The 16584-nt window shown below is 44.7% G+C and overlaps 1 protein-coding gene and 1 long non-coding RNA gene across 7 annotated transcripts in view; one reads left to right on the top strand and one right to left on the bottom strand.

The window, feature by feature from the left end:
- WIPF1 (WAS/WASL interacting protein family member 1) overlaps positions 1 to 16584 on the bottom strand; it is a 122565-nt gene that overhangs the window by 64904 nt on the left and 41077 nt on the right. The window contains exon 1 of one of the 2 annotated variants that reach the window (XM_077883236.1): positions 13388 to 13513. The exons of the other annotated variant lie outside the window; for it this stretch is intronic. The gene's annotated coding sequence lies outside the window, so the exon portion shown is untranslated. Of the gene's footprint in view, positions 1 to 13387; positions 13514 to 16584 lie in introns of those variants that run through there. 2 annotated transcript variants of the gene reach the window in all.
- LOC144304708 (uncharacterized) lies at positions 1337 to 13268 on the top strand. 5 transcript variants are annotated; one of them, XR_013371678.1, is made up of 5 exons: positions 1341 to 1524; positions 2302 to 2415; positions 3493 to 3566; positions 7538 to 7615; positions 8763 to 9261. It is a non-coding gene; the product is annotated as an uncharacterized LOC144304708 (long non-coding RNA). The 5 variants fall into 5 exon arrangements; XR_013371676.1 differs by lacking the exon at positions 8763 to 9261 and adding an exon at positions 12865 to 13261 and having other exon boundaries at positions 1342 to 1524; XR_013371674.1 differs by lacking the exon at positions 3493 to 3566 and having other exon boundaries at positions 1337 to 1524.

Here is a 16584-nt window from a genome sequence, read left to right as displayed (position 1 = left end):
TCTGCCTCTCTCTCTTTCTCTCTCTCTCTCTCTCTCTCTCTGTCTTGCATGAATAAATAAATAAATAAATAATCTTTTAAAAAAAGAAAATCTTTATCAGGACACTTGAGTGGTATAGTCAGTTAAGCTTCTAAATCTTGGTCTTTTTTTTTTAAAGATTTTATTTATTTATTCATGAGAGACACAGAGAGAGAGAGGCAGAGACACAGGCAGAGGGAGAAGCAGGCTCCATGCAGGGAGCCTGACGTGGGATTCGCTCCCAGGTCTCCAGGATCACGCCCTGGGCTGAAGGCGGCGCTAAACCGCTGAGCCACCTGGGCTGCCCCAAATCTTGGTCTTGACTCAAGTCGTTGTCTCAGGGTCACGAAATTGAGCCCTGCATCTGGGTCCATGCTCGGTATGGAGTCTGCTTGGGTTTCTCTCTCCACCCCTTTGCCCCTTCCACTTGTGCTCTCTGTCAAATAAAGAAATAAATCTTTAAAGAGAGAGAGAGAGAAAATCCTTATCTCAATTTGGTTTCTTCAGTGGGTCAGAACAGATCGGAGCCTAAATTTAAACTGTGTTCCTCAGTAAAATTTCAGATGGGCCACTTGCAAACAAGAGCAAAATGAGCCTATGATCAGCAGTCCCTTACTTCAAGCCCTTGAAGCCTTAAAATACCTCAGAATTTTAGAAATGGAAAGTACTTTAGAGATCACTGAGCAAACTGTTTCAGTTTATAAATAAGGTAACCAAACCTAAGAGAGGTTAAATGACCCGGGTAATGTATTCGACTTTGAACTAGAACTAGCTATCTTGACCCACAGTCATTTCTGTAGAATGGGCTGATAACCTGATGGAAGCAACAGACCATTGTTATCAGGGTAAACACCTACAGGGAAAAATAGCATAAGAAAATATTTGGGAAAGAAAACACGATCGTTCTAAATTCTGTTTTATCTTCACGACACAAGTGAGAATAAACTGGTTTATTGACCAAGGCAAAAACTCACAAGTGAGTACCGCTCTACTCTGAAGATCCCTGGCTCCAGTCTAGAAAAGATATTTTCTTCCTGGAACCATTAAAATACTTAGCATTGATCGATTATCCTCCCTTCCAGCCAACATTTGCTAAGAATATACTGCTGTGGCCAGGCACTGTGCTAGGTGCTGGGGTAGCAGGGGGAAGAGAACCAAGTTAAGAAATGAGGGATTCACCCTGGGGAGAAGCAGGCGGGAGGACATGTGAACAAATCCTAACCCACGTGACTGGGCGGGCACGGGGTGCCCGAGGTGCTATGGCAGTGGCAGAGCAATGGCCATGGATGACTTCACAGAGGGGCTGACACATGAGCTGGGCCTGTGCTTGAAGCAGCCTCCTGGGAAGAGTGGGGAGGCCAGCATCACAGGCAGTGAGAGAGCAAGGCTGCTCGGAGAGAGGGCCAAAACATGCCGGCCGCACACCCCAACTCACCAAACCCCCGTGCTCCCACAAGCAGACCAACAGACACTGGATGTTTCTTAGGCTGGTGTTTATTCTGACTGGTGAGCACTCATGCCTACCAGCTGTTAGATATTTTTGGTATCAGCCCTGCCTCTAAGGATGTTATATCTTCACTTAAGTTTTTCAGAGGTTATAGAGCTGAGAAGTTTGGGATTTGGGCTTTACCTATAAACATCACAAGGCAGAAACAACTCTAACACCTAGTGTGGGGCCCTCCTAAGAGGCATTATGTTTCTTGTTAAATTATGAACTATTTGAAAAGCCTGATGGCTTTGAGAGATAAGAATTGGTAGACTGGGATGCATGGCATCAAAAGGGCTAAAACAGATTTATTATAAATTAATACATGTGGTTATTTTTTTTTAATGCACTAAACAGTAGTATCTAGTGGCCAGTCTAATAACTACTATAATTTTGGAGTAAAAATGAGGGTAAACAATATTTGAATATATCTGAAATTAAACTGTATATAAGTTATTTCTTCATTTTGAGTTGAGTGATATTTGACATATGACACTGTATTAATTTAAGGTATACAATATACTAGCTTATATGTTGTAATATGACTACCATTATAGCAATAATTAGTACTTCTATCACATTACATAATTTCCCTTTCTTTTTTAGTAGCTGGAATAATTAAGTTATAGTCTTTTAGCAAGTTTGATAATTATAATACAATATTGTTGTCTATATTCACCATACTATGTATAGGTCTCAAGACTATTTACTACTTGTGGTATAAGTTACCCATTCTTATGCAACAAAATTACCCCAGAACTAAACAGCTTAAACCAACAAATATATTTATGTCACAGTTTCTGAGGGTCAGGAATATGGGCACAGCTTAGCTGAGTGTCTCTGGCTTAAGATCTATCACAAGACTGCAATCAAGGTGGCAAGTGGGGCTGTGTTCTCATCTGAAGGTTCAGGTAGGGGATAATCTGCTTCTAAGCTTACTTAAGTATTGGCAAGACTCAGTTCCTCTCTGGCTATTGGTCAAAGGCCTCCCTCAGGTCCTTGCCATGTGGGTCTCTCAACAGGCCAGCTTATCACATGGTAGTTGGCTTCCCCCAGAGCGAGCAAGAGAGTGCCAGAAAGTCCCCAAGATGGACACCAGCCTTTTTATAACTAAATCTCAGAAGTGACTTCTTACCCTCTCTGCTGCATCTTGTTCACTGTAAATGAATCCCTAAAACTAGCCCACATTTAAAGGGAGGGATTTAATATGAGTGTGAATTCTAGGGGGTAGGGATCATTGGGGCCCTCTTAGAAGCAGCCCACCACCTAATGACATCAAGTATCTATGACTTTTATTGGTGATGATACCTCAAGTGCTGCTAATACTGTTGCAGTCTGTGGGCTACATTCACAATAGAAGGGAATGCAAAACTGGTTAGAGGTTGATAAAAATAAAGATGCATTATTTTTTCCACTCACCTCACAGACTAGGTTAAAAACTCCTGTGTTAAAGGATGAAGCCTATCTTGAACCATCTAAAAATCAGTTTGATGCTCTGCAGATGAGCACAAGGATTCCTCACACACCCCTGGAATCCAGTATGTGTGGGCATTTACTGTGTTTGAAAAAGATTCCATTTTTGTTTGTTTGTTTTTAAACCATGAGGTACTGTTAGTCCAGCTCAGGAATAAATTGACTTTAAAAACCGTTTCCACAGCTGCAAAAGGCAAGTGTTTGGCACCAATAAATTAGGATTAGTGGAGCTTGGTTCATATAATGAACCTTTCACCTCCTCTGGGCAGGTGGTCACCAAATGATCTATGGGAACAAACAAGCTATGTTTTAAAGTAATAACCATTTTTCTAATGATAGGTAGGACTGAGTAGAAAGCTAGTAGAGGGAGATGCTGTGTTCCTGCAAAATTCAATCTTCTTAAGCTTGGGGTCCTCGGAAAACATGAATCAAAATTATGTCTCCAGTGCCATTTTCTTGACCTATGCTTATTATTACCTTTCGATTCATAACCACTGTAGGGATTTTCCTTCTAGGTAGTGAAGAATAGCCTGGGATGCTATCAAGAGGCCCATATTGGAGAACCAGTGACCACGGGACTCAATTACAGGTTTAAATTTTGCCTTCTTGTACCCCAAATAAAATTTGGCATCACCTACTCAATGAAATGCCTTCAGTGTTCCATTTTATTGAGGGTGGGACAGGAGTTATATTCAAAATATTTACCAACCCATAAGGCATTGTCACTAACCAACTGGAAAGATGTCTCACAGTCTTGGAGCACCCTATGCTGTGCTAGACACTAGTTATTAGTTGTTGAATAACAAGATAGGTCCTGGGGTCTGGAGGTACACACAAGTGTCGAGTGTCTGAGGCTGGTGATTCGCCAACTGATGTTGAAACTTCTCAATATTTTAGTAACCAGCATGGTTGTACCAGTGCAAGCAGCCTGGATATGAACCGCTGAGGTGGGAGTTGCTCCTCCCAGGGCCCCCATGGAGCATTACTGTGTGGCAGCTGACTCTGTCACCCTTCAGCACTCCAGGTGGCTCGTACTGTGGGTACAGAGCCCAGCCCTCCTCTCTGAGCCTGGAGCTGAGGTCTTGGAGGCTCCTGGAATCCCCCACTCAGGTCTCCTCAAGGCTGGCTCTAGTCTCCTGACTCTCAGGCCCAGTTGGCACCAACGGCCTCTTATGAAAGACAGTGTTGGGTGTTTCCCTGTGGGTTTGATGGAGAGGCATGTTCTCTGTCCATCTGTGTCATACCACCCAAGAAGCCACACCACTGTATGGGGTACAGGACAAAAAAAAAAAAAAGAGACTTTTTTCCATGTACACTCTCATTTCAAGGATGGGTTCAGCAACTACCTGAAATTCCTGAAAGGAGCCCCATGTTTTAGGTGTATCCAAAAGAGGTCATTCTGCATTGTCTCTTGGTCTGTATTATTTGGCTAAAATGCTCTGGTTGGTTTTACTTTGCCCCATGTTTCTGGAGAGTAGATCAGGGGAGGATTTGGATACAGACAGTCCTGAATTCTGGTTCTGTGAGCTGTGGACCAGTCATTTCACCTCTCTGAGGCAATGTCCATCTCCTACAGCTCCGGCCTCACAGGCTGGTCAGGGGACAAATGAGACAAAGACATGTTTGACCGATGTTCTTAAACACTGAGCACAAGATTGAGAATAAAAGCCTTTTAGTCTCTGTTTGGGGTAGGAACGGCCAGCGTTATTCCAGTGTGCCAGTGTAGGTATTTTCAAAATAGACCCTTTTTGTTCTCTCAAGCTGACTAAAAAGCAGACAGAAAGTGAATTTAGAGGTCAAAATGTAAGCTCTGCACAGACTTAGAGCCACCTCCTAAGAACTCAGAATCCTCCCTACTGAATGAAGATAGCATATACCTCCTTCCCCCAGAAAAGAGCTAGCATAGATTCATTCATTCATATTTATTTTTAAGGTTACTTATTTATTTGAGAGAGAGAGAAAGAGAAAGAGAGCACAAGCAGGGGGCGGGACAGAGGGAGAGGTAGAAGCAGGCTCCCCACTGAGCAAAGAGCCCAACAGGGGCTCCAACCCAGGACCCCGAGATCATGACCCGAGCTGAAGGCAGACGCTTAACCACCTGAGCTACCCAGGCTAACTAGCTGATATCTGTCTCAATTACAATTAACGTAGTTTCAGTTATCAGGATAATATTCACATAAATATTAAAAGATGAAAACAACCATGATATTTTCTCCAATAGCCTTGGCACATATGCAAAGAAAGGCTTGATTTGTTTGGACAGTGAGCATTTGGAAAAATAAACCTCATTTTTGCCCACTTTGCTAACTTTTTTTTTTTCCTTCAAAATAATTGTGGAATCACTGTGGCTTAAGCAGCTAAAATCCTACAACAAAAATCCTGACACTTCCATGCATGTTCACCTGGGTGAACCCAGGTGAACATTCTCTCGTTTCAGTCCCAGAAATCCTATGCAGAGTCCCGCTCTGCGATTTCGACAGGGGTTTCAGAAGCTATGGATGCATTGAGGAGTAATCTGAAACCATTAAGACTATTAAGAAAGACAAATTCTTCTAGGACTCTAACCCCTACGCTTAGACATCATATCCAACTGCCTACTTCACATCTGCACGTCTGTCTATAGACAGCTCGGACCCAACAAATCCCAAGCTAAACCCTGGATATCTCCCCACCTCCCCCAATCCACCTGCTTGACTGAGAGCCTGCCAGCCAGATGCCATTTTCCTTCTCCCTTTGCTTCTTTGGGGTCTTCCTGGACTCCTCTCTAATGCTCATTATTGTTCAATCCCAGAGTTATCTTGTGATTCTATCTTCAAAATAATCAGACTCGGGGATCTCTGGTTGGCTCAGTGGTTTAGCGCCTGCCTTTGGCCCAGGGTATGATCCTGGAGTCCTGGGATCGAGTCCCACGTTGGGCTCCCTGTGTGGAGCCTGCTTCTCTCTCTGCCTGTGTATCTGCCCCAACCCCCAACCCTGGGTCTCTCATAAATAAATAAATAAAATCTAAAAAAAAACAAACCAGATTCTAATTGCTCCTCACCACAGCCTGTGTCGAAGGCCCCACCCCTGTCAAAGGCACCATCGGCTCTCACGGGAGGCCCACAGCAGTCTCCCACCTGGTCTGCACCTTCTACTCTTGCTCTCCAACCATTTATTCTCAACACGGTAGGCTGAGTGTAAAGCCAGATCGTCACCTCCCCTTTGCTGAAGTCCTCCCAAGGCTCTTCATGCTACACGGCCCTTCAGAATCTGACCTTCCCCTTGTCTCCTCCTCACTTATTCTGGCCTCATCACAGCGGCTCCTGGTATTCCTTGAATACGGCAGGTGCACCCCTGCCTCAAGGCCCTCGTGCTCTGCCCCGGGGATCCTTCTGCAAGGCCCGCTCTCTCACCTTTGCCAAGTCTTCCCTCAGGGGCCACCTTCTCCACGACGGCCACCCTGACCACGCTCACATCCACTGCACTCCTGCTTCCTTCTCCTCACCACGCTACTTCTATTCCCACAGAATCACTACTTTCTAACCTTGGAGGATACCACATAACATAGTATTTTATTAAATTTCTTGTTCTTGCCCATATCCCCAACTAGAATGACAGATCCCAAGGAAGGTGCTCAATAATATTTCTGAATTAAGGGAAAATGCCTTCTCCACAAAAAGGGAAACAATCCCCCCAAAAAACACCATAAAACAATCAGTATCCAAAAGGGCCTTTAAAAAAAAAGATTTTACTTATTCATGAGAGACACAGAGAGGGAGGCAGAGACAGGCAGAGGGAGAGGCAGGCTCTTTGTCGGGAGCTCAATGCGGGACTCGATCCCGGACCCCGGGATCACACCCTGAGCCGAAGGCAGACGCTCAACCACTGGGCCACCAGGTGTCCCAAGCCCCCTCGTTTCTCGAGCTGCTCCCACTTAGCCTGAGTCTGGCCCCTGTAGATGGTGCCCCACAGGGGCTCCTACATCCAGATTCCCAGCACTTGGGGCCTCTCCGCACTGCAGCTGCCCACCTGTGCTGGAGTCCGGAGCCTTGGTCTGTGCTCACAGTGCTCACTAATTAGCTATTTCGACAAAGACAAACCACCTCTCACCTTTCGGGACCTCAGCTTCCAAACCTAAAAATGAGAAGACTGGACTCTTGAAGGTCCTTTCCACTGGGAAAAACCTAGGCTTCTATTTCTTACCTACCCCTTTAAGTTTTAAATAACGGCAACAGCATCTGAAAGCCTCTTTCCCTTAAACTTCTCCCAGGCCAGATGTTCCTGGCACCGAATTAGGAGGAAAAAAGAAATAGTTTTTGAATAACCCAACATTTTTGTCTTTCAGAGCAAATTATCCCCTGGCCTTCTCAATTCCTTCTCCCCTCCTGCTCCCTCTTTCTGAATCTTTAAAGAGAAGATTTTAAAAAAGTAAACCGTGGACTCTTCCTGAGTGGTCAGGATTTATCCTGTAGCAACGTTACTTTTTTTTTCTTTCCCCAGTTATTATTCCTCTATAAAACCTCTCCAACATTATTTCTCTGCAACTGTGCTCAGCAGTCTTGATTTGTCCCTGTTTTGCAGGACGGTTACTGAACGCTCTGGGGAAGAGGAACAAAAAGCCGAGAGCCAGGGCTGCAGGAGGAAGGGTCATGCACGCAGGTGAGCAGAGGCCTGGCCCTCAGGGTGACGGGCACAGACTGGCCGGAGGAGAGAAAGAGCAAAGGCCCATGTGGCTGGCGTTCTGAGAGGCTTTAGGCCAAGCCCTGGTGGCAGTTCCTCAGGAATGTTCACTTAGTTAGCTGACTGACGCAACGGGGCCTTTCCTGGGAAGCCACACCGCAGTGAGGAGGCGGAGTGGAACCCAGTTCCCCTCCCCGAGCAGCTCCCCGTGTAGCCTTCTGTGCAGCAAGCTGGTGGGGACTGAGCAGCCCCTCCGCGGGTCCTACACCCAGGCTTCAGGACTCAGGGTCATGCTGCAGGTCTTTCAAGCCTTTGAGGAAGACCCAACCTGTCAACAGCTGGCCTGGGAATCAAAGAAGAGGCCCCAAACCACCATTTACTAAATCAGTGATTTGCTGAAAGAGTAGCACTTCGTTAGCAAGCCCTCCCAATGAATCTAGAGGCGTAACACATGCACAACCTCCTCGCCTAGAGTTAGCTGCACATTCCAAAAAATTGTAGGTTCCAAGATATCATCTAATGACTTAGCTGAGGAAAACATGTGCCTGAAAGAATTTTTACCCTATTTACAAAAATTACAGATATATATATATGTGTATGTACATATACATATATACATATATATATATATATCTGTACGTGTACATGCATGGGCGTACGTAAACATGTATCCGATTACAAAAAAACAAAAAAAAGAACCTCTTTGTTTTTAAGCCATGCTAGGATTACAAAATAATACAATGTGTGAGCTTAAAATATGACATATTATTAAAATCCAGACACAAACAAAAGTAGAAAGGAAGCCTAATTCGTACCAGAAAGTATCAAAACAGACCAGACTCTGCTAAGTATCTAGCTAGTTACTGTCAAAGCCGTAACTTCTAATTAGTATTGAGAAATTACAGTGTTAGTGATGTATGAATACCTCCTAGTGGGATTGGCATAGTCACGTAAGCCAAGAATGGGCGCCTCATCAATTGTGTTGGTTGTACCATATAAGGTTCCATTCAAGGACTCATCTTTTCCCAGCTTGCTATGTTTGAGGAAAAGCTTTCTCTGTCCTTTCATAAACTATTTAAATAAATGCAACTGTTCTTGTCATTTTCTTGTGTTCATGCCTTTTTAGTGGGAAGAGAGACACTAAGAAGCTCTTTGGGGGAAACAGCACCAAATTGCTAACTGATGAAGAAAATGGAGGGAAATTGAAAGGACAGAGTGAGGGGTGCCTGGGTGACTCAGTTGGTTGAGCGACCGACCACTCAGGGTTTCTGCTCAGGTCATGGTTTTGGAGTCGTGAGATCGAGGCCCCTCCCTTCCCTCTCTCAGGCTCTGCACTTAGGGTGAAGTCTGCTTGAGATTCTCTCCCCCCTCTTCCCTCTCTGCTCATCTCCCCTGCTCAAGCACACTCTCAAATAAATAAAAATCTTTAAAGGGGGTGGGGCAGAGTGAAAAATCAATCAGAAGTGTCAGAGTATACATAAGCATTAATGATATTTTATTTAGAAGACAGCACCTCCAGCCAAAGAACCACACAGCAATGTGTCATGCTGTCCATCACATCTTCCCTACCATTTCCTTCCAGAAAATCTGTAATCTAAATAAACAGCATGACCATGCCTCCAGAATAGTCTTACTGCTCTGGCTCCTTTTCCAGGACAACAGCCCAAGTCCTCTTTGGGTCCTCTACTCAGAAGAAAAATACAACATTTTGTTTGAGGCATTCATGAAGGAAAATGATAATGATCTTGTAATCTGAGGTATCTTCAAGTCTGTGGGTTTGGAGGGAGGGTGGTATAAGAAGACATAATTACTGGATGATTCTCAGAAAGTGTGTTTATTCCTGCATGAAATCTGGTTTTAGTCATCAGAATTGAGGAGAAGGCTTTTTCCTGGAGATTATGTAGCCAAAAAATATAAATCATGGAGGGAAATAAACAGCACTACCCCATGCTATCTCTTCTCTTCCCTTTCTTTTCCTTGCCTTCGTCCTTGTCAGCTCTTAAAAACTGAACTGCTTATCAGTTGAAAATGACTGAGATTCTGCAAAGCATTTCAGAATCAAGATAAAAGTCATATTGTTGAAAAAGATCATATTATTGAAACTCATGGTCTTTTCCAAGGGTGTACACCACAGGAGGCAACTGGCTCATAGCAGATGAGGTGGACATTAGAACCTGCACGTACAATACTTTAAAAATCTATGGTTCCCCAATAGCTATATTATATAAAGAACTCCTACAGCTCAACAACAAAAACTAAATAACCTCATTAAAAATGGGTAAGGGATTTGAACAAACATTTCTCCAACGAAGATATACAATGGTCAGAAGCATATAAAGAGATGTTCCACATCACTAATTGTTTGGAAAATGTGAATCAAAACTATGAGATATTATCTTACACCCACTAGGATGGCTGCTGTGAAAAAACAAACAAACCAGAAAATAACAAGTATTGACTAGGATGTGGAGAAAGCGGAATCTCCGTGCACTGTTGGTGGGAATGTAAAATGGCGTAGCTGCTATGGAAAACAGTAAGGCAATTTATCAAAAACTTTAAAACAGAATTACCATATGATCCCTCCATACCACTTGTGTATATACAAAAAAACTGAAAAGCAGGGTTTCAAAGAGATTGTTGCATATCTAATTCACAGCAGCATGGTTCACATCAGCCAATGGTGGAGGCAACCCAAATGTCAACTATGGATGAATGGATAAAGGAAATGTGGTATATCCATATAACAGGATATTTGTCTCCAAAAGGAAGGAAATTCTGACACACGTTACAACACACGTGAACCTTGAGGACAGGATGTTAAGAGAAATAAAGCAGTCCCAAGAAGACAAATACTATATGATTCCACTTATACAAGATACTTAGAGTTTCTGAGTTCAAACTCAGAAACAGAAAAGTAGAATGATGGTTGCCAGGGGCTAGGGTAGGGGAGGGAAATAGGAATAGGGTGGAGTTGCCTAATGGGTACAGAGTTCCCATCTACTAAACTACATACACGCTTAATGATTATGATGGCAAATTTTATGTCTATTTTGACACAATTAAAAACAAACGACAACCTGTGGCTCGCAGTACTTCCCTGTAGGATGGTGATGACAACAGTAATACCTTCCACACACCCAGAAACATCTCTCTGATGGCCCAGAGGACTGGGCTGCCAGACTCGGTGATGACAACTCAAGAAGATGACCAATGATGAATTCAACGGTAAAAGCTACACTCATCCAAGTTTCATTTTTTATTTTCTTTTTTCCCTACTAACGTGAATGTTTTGTATATCTCAGCACATCAACCTCTGGAAGCCCAGACAACCCCAATATCTGTGGATGCTACCTCGGAAGTGTCACTTTGCAACCTGGGATTCTGGGGACAGGAGGCTTGCCTAGATGTTGGGGCCTGGGAGAAGAGGACTGTGCAAAATCAGCCTCCTTCCTTTTACTTAGAGAATTCAGGCACATGCCCTCACAGTCCTCCTTCTCCATAAAATTCACAATTTTCTCTCTAAAGAAAAGATGACCACTTACCTCTCTTTGCTCTTGACCTTCAAAGTGAACTCAGTGCAACTTGGCAGTGATTCTTATCTAAAAATCTTAAGCTAGTTTAATATTCCAGGTGCCCTTGACCATCCAACATGATTGACCAACCGGTATGATTCCATATCCTTTTTTTTTTTTCCCCAGATCTGCTTCCAGGTTTAGGGCTCACCACAAAATAACGGCACTTTATAAACCTTTTCTTGTATCTCAAACACAAAGGAACACAGTGAATGTGAAAAGCTGGAGAAAGAGGTGAGAAATGGCTAGGGGGAGAACAGATGCACCCAGAATAAATGGAAACAGCTTTTGAAAGGATGCGTTAATAAAAGAGACATCGGGTCCATCTGGAAAGTATTGTAACAAAATAAAAAGCCCCTTTTCTACTATGTGCAGCAGGTTACAAAACTCCCTGAACAACAAAGCTCTAGGACCAACTAGAAAAGCAAAACAAAACTGAAAGAAGTGCTCCTTCTAGGGATGTCCAGCCACCACAAAATCGTGAGCCTCTTTCTGGTGTCAGGGGCGCTCCCAAGTGCCATGTGCAAGAGACTTTCCCGCTGTGGTTCCCCAGCGTGTGTGTGTGTGTGTGTGTGTGTGTGTCCTCCAGGCATTGATTTGTGCAAAGGGCTCCAAACACCAATAAAGTCCAGCCTCCCCTCCACCACTAGCCCTGGTGGAAATGCGGCTGCCCCTCTCAGAGCCAGGGCAGGGTTTCTGAAACCACTTGGGCTGAGATCTCCGACTTGGAATCCATCCTTACTCTGTCAACTTCCCCTCCATTTTCTTGCACAACATGGTCGTAAAAATTGAAAAAAATGTGGCCATCTGAGGATATCGTCAACAATGATCTTTCTCTTCCATCACTGACCTGGTTATCTGGCCTTCCTGGGGTAGAAACAACACGTGGCCCCACTGACCTCTCGCCCCCTTGCCGTTTGCTCAGTGCAGACCTTTGGACAACACTGGGCTGGCACACACTGGCCGGAACGAGAAGCCCCCCAGCCCAACCCCTCTTCATTACTCTCCCCACCACCTCTGTCAACATGGGCACACAGCCACAGAAGAACTCTATCTAGAATGTTCTCAAAAACATGCAGGAAAAGGCTGAGGAAGCTCTCTGACTACCTGTTCTAGTGCTCCAGAACAGTCCAAGGATGTAGAAACTCCCCCTGCCCCCCTTGAACTCATATTTGAGACATTCTTCTTTTTCCTACAGGTCTGAAGGGAGCAGGCCGTTGTGTAAAAAGCCTTTTTTGTTGAGTTGCAGTTCTTTATTAAGGTGTCCCTCGCTGGCCATTGGATGAATTACCCTTGGAGCACTTGGCTCTAATTTCCAAGGCTTTAACCATCCCTCCGGTCCCGCTCTAGACTCTTCAAACCTTCCTTCCGACAGGAAGCACGGGCTGGAGGCACAAGGCTCCGGTGCGGGTCCCGCCGCATGGCTCCTGCAGGCCCTGCCCAGCTGGGGGGCGTTTTGTGGTGTGTATGTGTGGGGGGGACTTCCTCCTCTCACATTCAAGCTGCCCCCCCACCCCTTCTTCTCTACTCCCACTTTATGTTCATAAAAGAAGGCAAGGGGGGTGGGGAGGAAGGGAAGGAAGAAAGGGAGAGGGCAGAAAAAGAATACAAAAGGGAACTAAGAATTTATAGAAATATGAGAAATTGCTTTAACAGGAAACACAAGCCAGAAGATTTGTTCCACCAGATGAAAAGTAGACAAAAACAACACACGGTTGCGGCGGGGCTCGCGGCCCGATGTCACCACCACCCGGATCCCAGGACCCTCTCCCGCCCTCTGACCGCCCCGCAACCCCCGCGAACGCAAGCTGATGTGCCCTGTTCAGATCTGTGCTAACCGGTAGACACGAGGACAGGCGAAGCTGAATTCCATGAAATACTACTTTGCGAACGGCGGGAGGTTTGGGTTTTTTTTTTTTTTTTTTAAAGGCAAAAGAGGGAAGCAAGAGATTCTGAGAATTTCATTTTCACAATAATGGCTCGAGCTTTGTTCCCCTAACCGAGCGTAGTTCCCGGCTCTGCCCGGCCTCCCACATCCAAAGCCAGAGCCAGTTTCTCCACATTATATAGATTAAAAAAAAAAAAAAAAAAAAGCCAATTCAAGGAGAAGGAGCCAGTTAGGTACTTCAGAGCGGCTGTGAAATTTGTTTCGGGGTTGGGGGGAGAAGAAAGCACTGACCTGTGTTGTTTTAATCCGCCGGAGGGCCAAGTTCTCGAGTTCCCCTGCACCCTTCTGAGGGCTTCCTGTAAGTGTCGCATGTGACATTACACTTCCTCAGTGCACCGTCTCTGACGGCCTCTCAGGGCCAGAGGCATGTGATAAGGTCCTCCGGCCGCCTGCTTCACGCCGGGGTGGCCCTGCTTCTAAAGGCATCTTTGTCACCCCCTGGGGGTCCCCCAGCTAGTTTTAGGCACCCCCAGGACACAGGGAAAGAGGCCACGAGCCTGGGAGAAAGGCAGGGGAGAATAATGTCTGGACTCCTGGCGCGTGGAACCCCGCAGGGGTGGGGGGTGAGGGACCCTGGAGCCCCGGGGTCACCCGTCGAGGGCCGGGGCTGCAGCTGAGAGGAGGCAGCTTGCTCCCAGCGCAGCCCCGGGTGCTCGGGCCCTGGCACCGCCGCGCAGGGGGTCCCCAGGCGGTCCCCAGGCTGGCACCCGGGGCTTCCTTAGCTCCCACGTGTGGATCCCGCAGTGACGAGAGCCACTCACCCCGAATTGCCCCGGCCCGTCTCAAGTTCGCACGCAGGCTGCTGGGTTCCGTGTCAGACGTGGGGCCTGCTTCTTGGTTCAGCCAGCGAAGCCACGGCACGCTCTGCCTTCCAGGCTAAATACACTGGCAGCTATCCCCATCCCACCCCCCGGTGGTCTCCAACACAGCCAGGCGTCGGGTTTTGTGCGGGATGGTGCAGGGTCTGGGTAGGCATGTGAGCCCGTGAGTGGGGCCTGGCCGCGGGCTGGGCAAGGGCACCGGCAGGGCCCTGGGGTGCGTGTCCCTCTGCGCCCAGCAGCGGGGAGACGGGAAGAGCTGAGCAGGGTGCTGCTCCCTACTCTCCTGCGGTCAGGCCTTCTTCTCTGCTTTCACGATTCCTCTAGTTCTCTGCAGGGCCCCACAGACGGAATCTGTGGATGTCGGAAGTGGCGTGTGGGAGGAAAACCATGTCCTGAACAGAGGGGAACATTCCGCAATTTGTACAACCTGACTCAGTGCAGAAACCTCAGCGTCCTCTCTACTCGGCTACCCTAGCATAATTCTTTTCTTAAAAATGCTTTTAAAGGGATTTTTGTTTTGTTTTTCAGAAAGGTAATTGTAGACCACCTCACTGTTCCAAGTCTTGAAAATATTACCCTATAATTCCCCCATGAAGTTTTCCATGCGAGGACACTGAGTAAGGGAACGAGTCCCGAGATCGGGACTCTGGACAACAGTGAAGCTCTGAAGTCTCACCACATGATTGCCTTTCTGGCTCCGAAAACATGCGTAACTGTTTCACCAGTCTGACAGCTGATGGATGGTTTTCTGATTGAACTGGACAGCTGGATTAGCCAGTTGAGTCAAGGTGGCAGTGGTGGCTGTAAGCATGACATTGGCTTTAAAACAGGAATAATGGTACAATTTTGCTATCTTGGAAAACCAAAATATTACGCTGATGATGAATAATAATGACTCCATTTGAATGTATTTAGAAGTGTCACAATTGGGGTTAAACTGCCAGTTTCATTTTTCAACTACGCAGTGACATATGTTCAAACTTAAGCCACGTTCTGTGTGGAATTTTTACAGGCCTTAACAAAATGCTTTGTCATTTTCCTTTCAAATCCGTAACTGGGCCTGTCTGTGAAATTGTTTTTCCCATTTGTTTTGGCATTTAAAAAATTTTAACAGACTTTTCTTTTTAGAACAGGTGTGCATTTACAGAAAACTCCAGAAGAGAGTACAGAGTTCCGACCCATCTGCACCCAGTCTCCCCACTATTAAAATCTTATATTTAGTATGATATATAAGTAAATTAATAAGCCAATACTGATACACTGTTACTAACTGAAGTCCACAGTTTATTTGGATTTTGTTAGTTTTTTCTCGAAGGTCCTTTTTCTGTTCCAGGATCCCATCCAGGACATCACATTATATTTACTCATAAAGTCTTATTAGGCTCCTCTTGGTTGAGACATTTTTTTAGACTTTATTTTTGATAACTATGACAGTTTTGAGGAGTACTATTATTTTTGTAGAATGTCCCACAATTGGGATTTATCTGATGTTTTTTTCTCATAAGACTGGAGTTACAGGTTATTTGTCAGGTTTCTCCTCCTTTCTTACTGTATACCCTGGAAGGAAAATCTCAAGGGTAAAGTATCTATACAAATTATTTGGAATTCTTCTGCATGGAAGATTTATCTCTTCTCCCCATTTATTACTTTATTCAATCATTTATTTATATCAGTATAGCCTTATAAATATTTATTGTATACTTTGGGTTACACTTTAACAGTACCTGACTTATTTTGCTATTCAAAGTGCTCCATTTTTGACTACTGGGAGTACTCTCACTTGGTTCCTCTGCTCCTTTGACATATTCCTATTAATATTTTTTGAATTTTGTTTTTGAGGCCTTCTTTATTTCCCGGCATCACAAGATGCTCTAGGCTCATCATGTATCACACCTCTCCAACTGTCTACAATTTTTTTTTCCCATCTTGACAAGAGAATGGAAGAAGATAAATCCACGGGCCTGAAAAACATTATTTTCTTTCAATTTTCACTAGTTCTGCCTCATGTATTCATAAAAATCGTCTTAAAAAATTGCTTTCATAAAATTAGTCTTAGCATCTACTAGCAAGAAAACACTGAAACACCAACTGAGTGAAATTCTACATTTCCTTAATCCCAAAATGCATGTTTGGTTGGTTGTGTTTTTCTCCTTTATATTTTAACATTCCTGGAATCAGAATGTACATTTAGTATCATGACTTCTCCCCACCCCTTTCCTGTCATTAATTTGATGGTGCACCTTACAGTTGACAGTGTCTTGGGAGTGGAGAAGTAGAGCCATCAATCAGTTCTTGTTTGGACCACAGACATCATTTAACTACTTTCACTGATTTTTCCCCCTACTGAACAAATATTTTGATTAAGTGAATTGATATGCAGTATCTACAGACATTAAAAAAAAAAACTCAGTATCCTTACCTACTCCTGGATACATTCTAACATTACCTCAAACCACAAATTCTCTTCAAGTCCTAAATATAGACAAAAGGGGAGGGGTTGTTCAATTCTCTCCATTTTTTTTCTGGGTTTACTCTCTGACTCCTTTTACGTTTACTGCATCCGTTTTTTCAAGATGTCCTGAATCCATCATCATTTCTGAGGAGCCC

This window comes from Canis aureus, chromosome 34 (assembly GCF_053574225.1).
Source record: "Canis aureus isolate CA01 chromosome 34, VMU_Caureus_v.1.0, whole genome shotgun sequence".
In the NCBI taxonomy this organism is placed as follows: Eukaryota; Metazoa; Chordata; class Mammalia; order Carnivora; family Canidae; genus Canis; species Canis aureus.
This window is presented reverse-complemented; position numbering and strand designations above follow the sequence as displayed.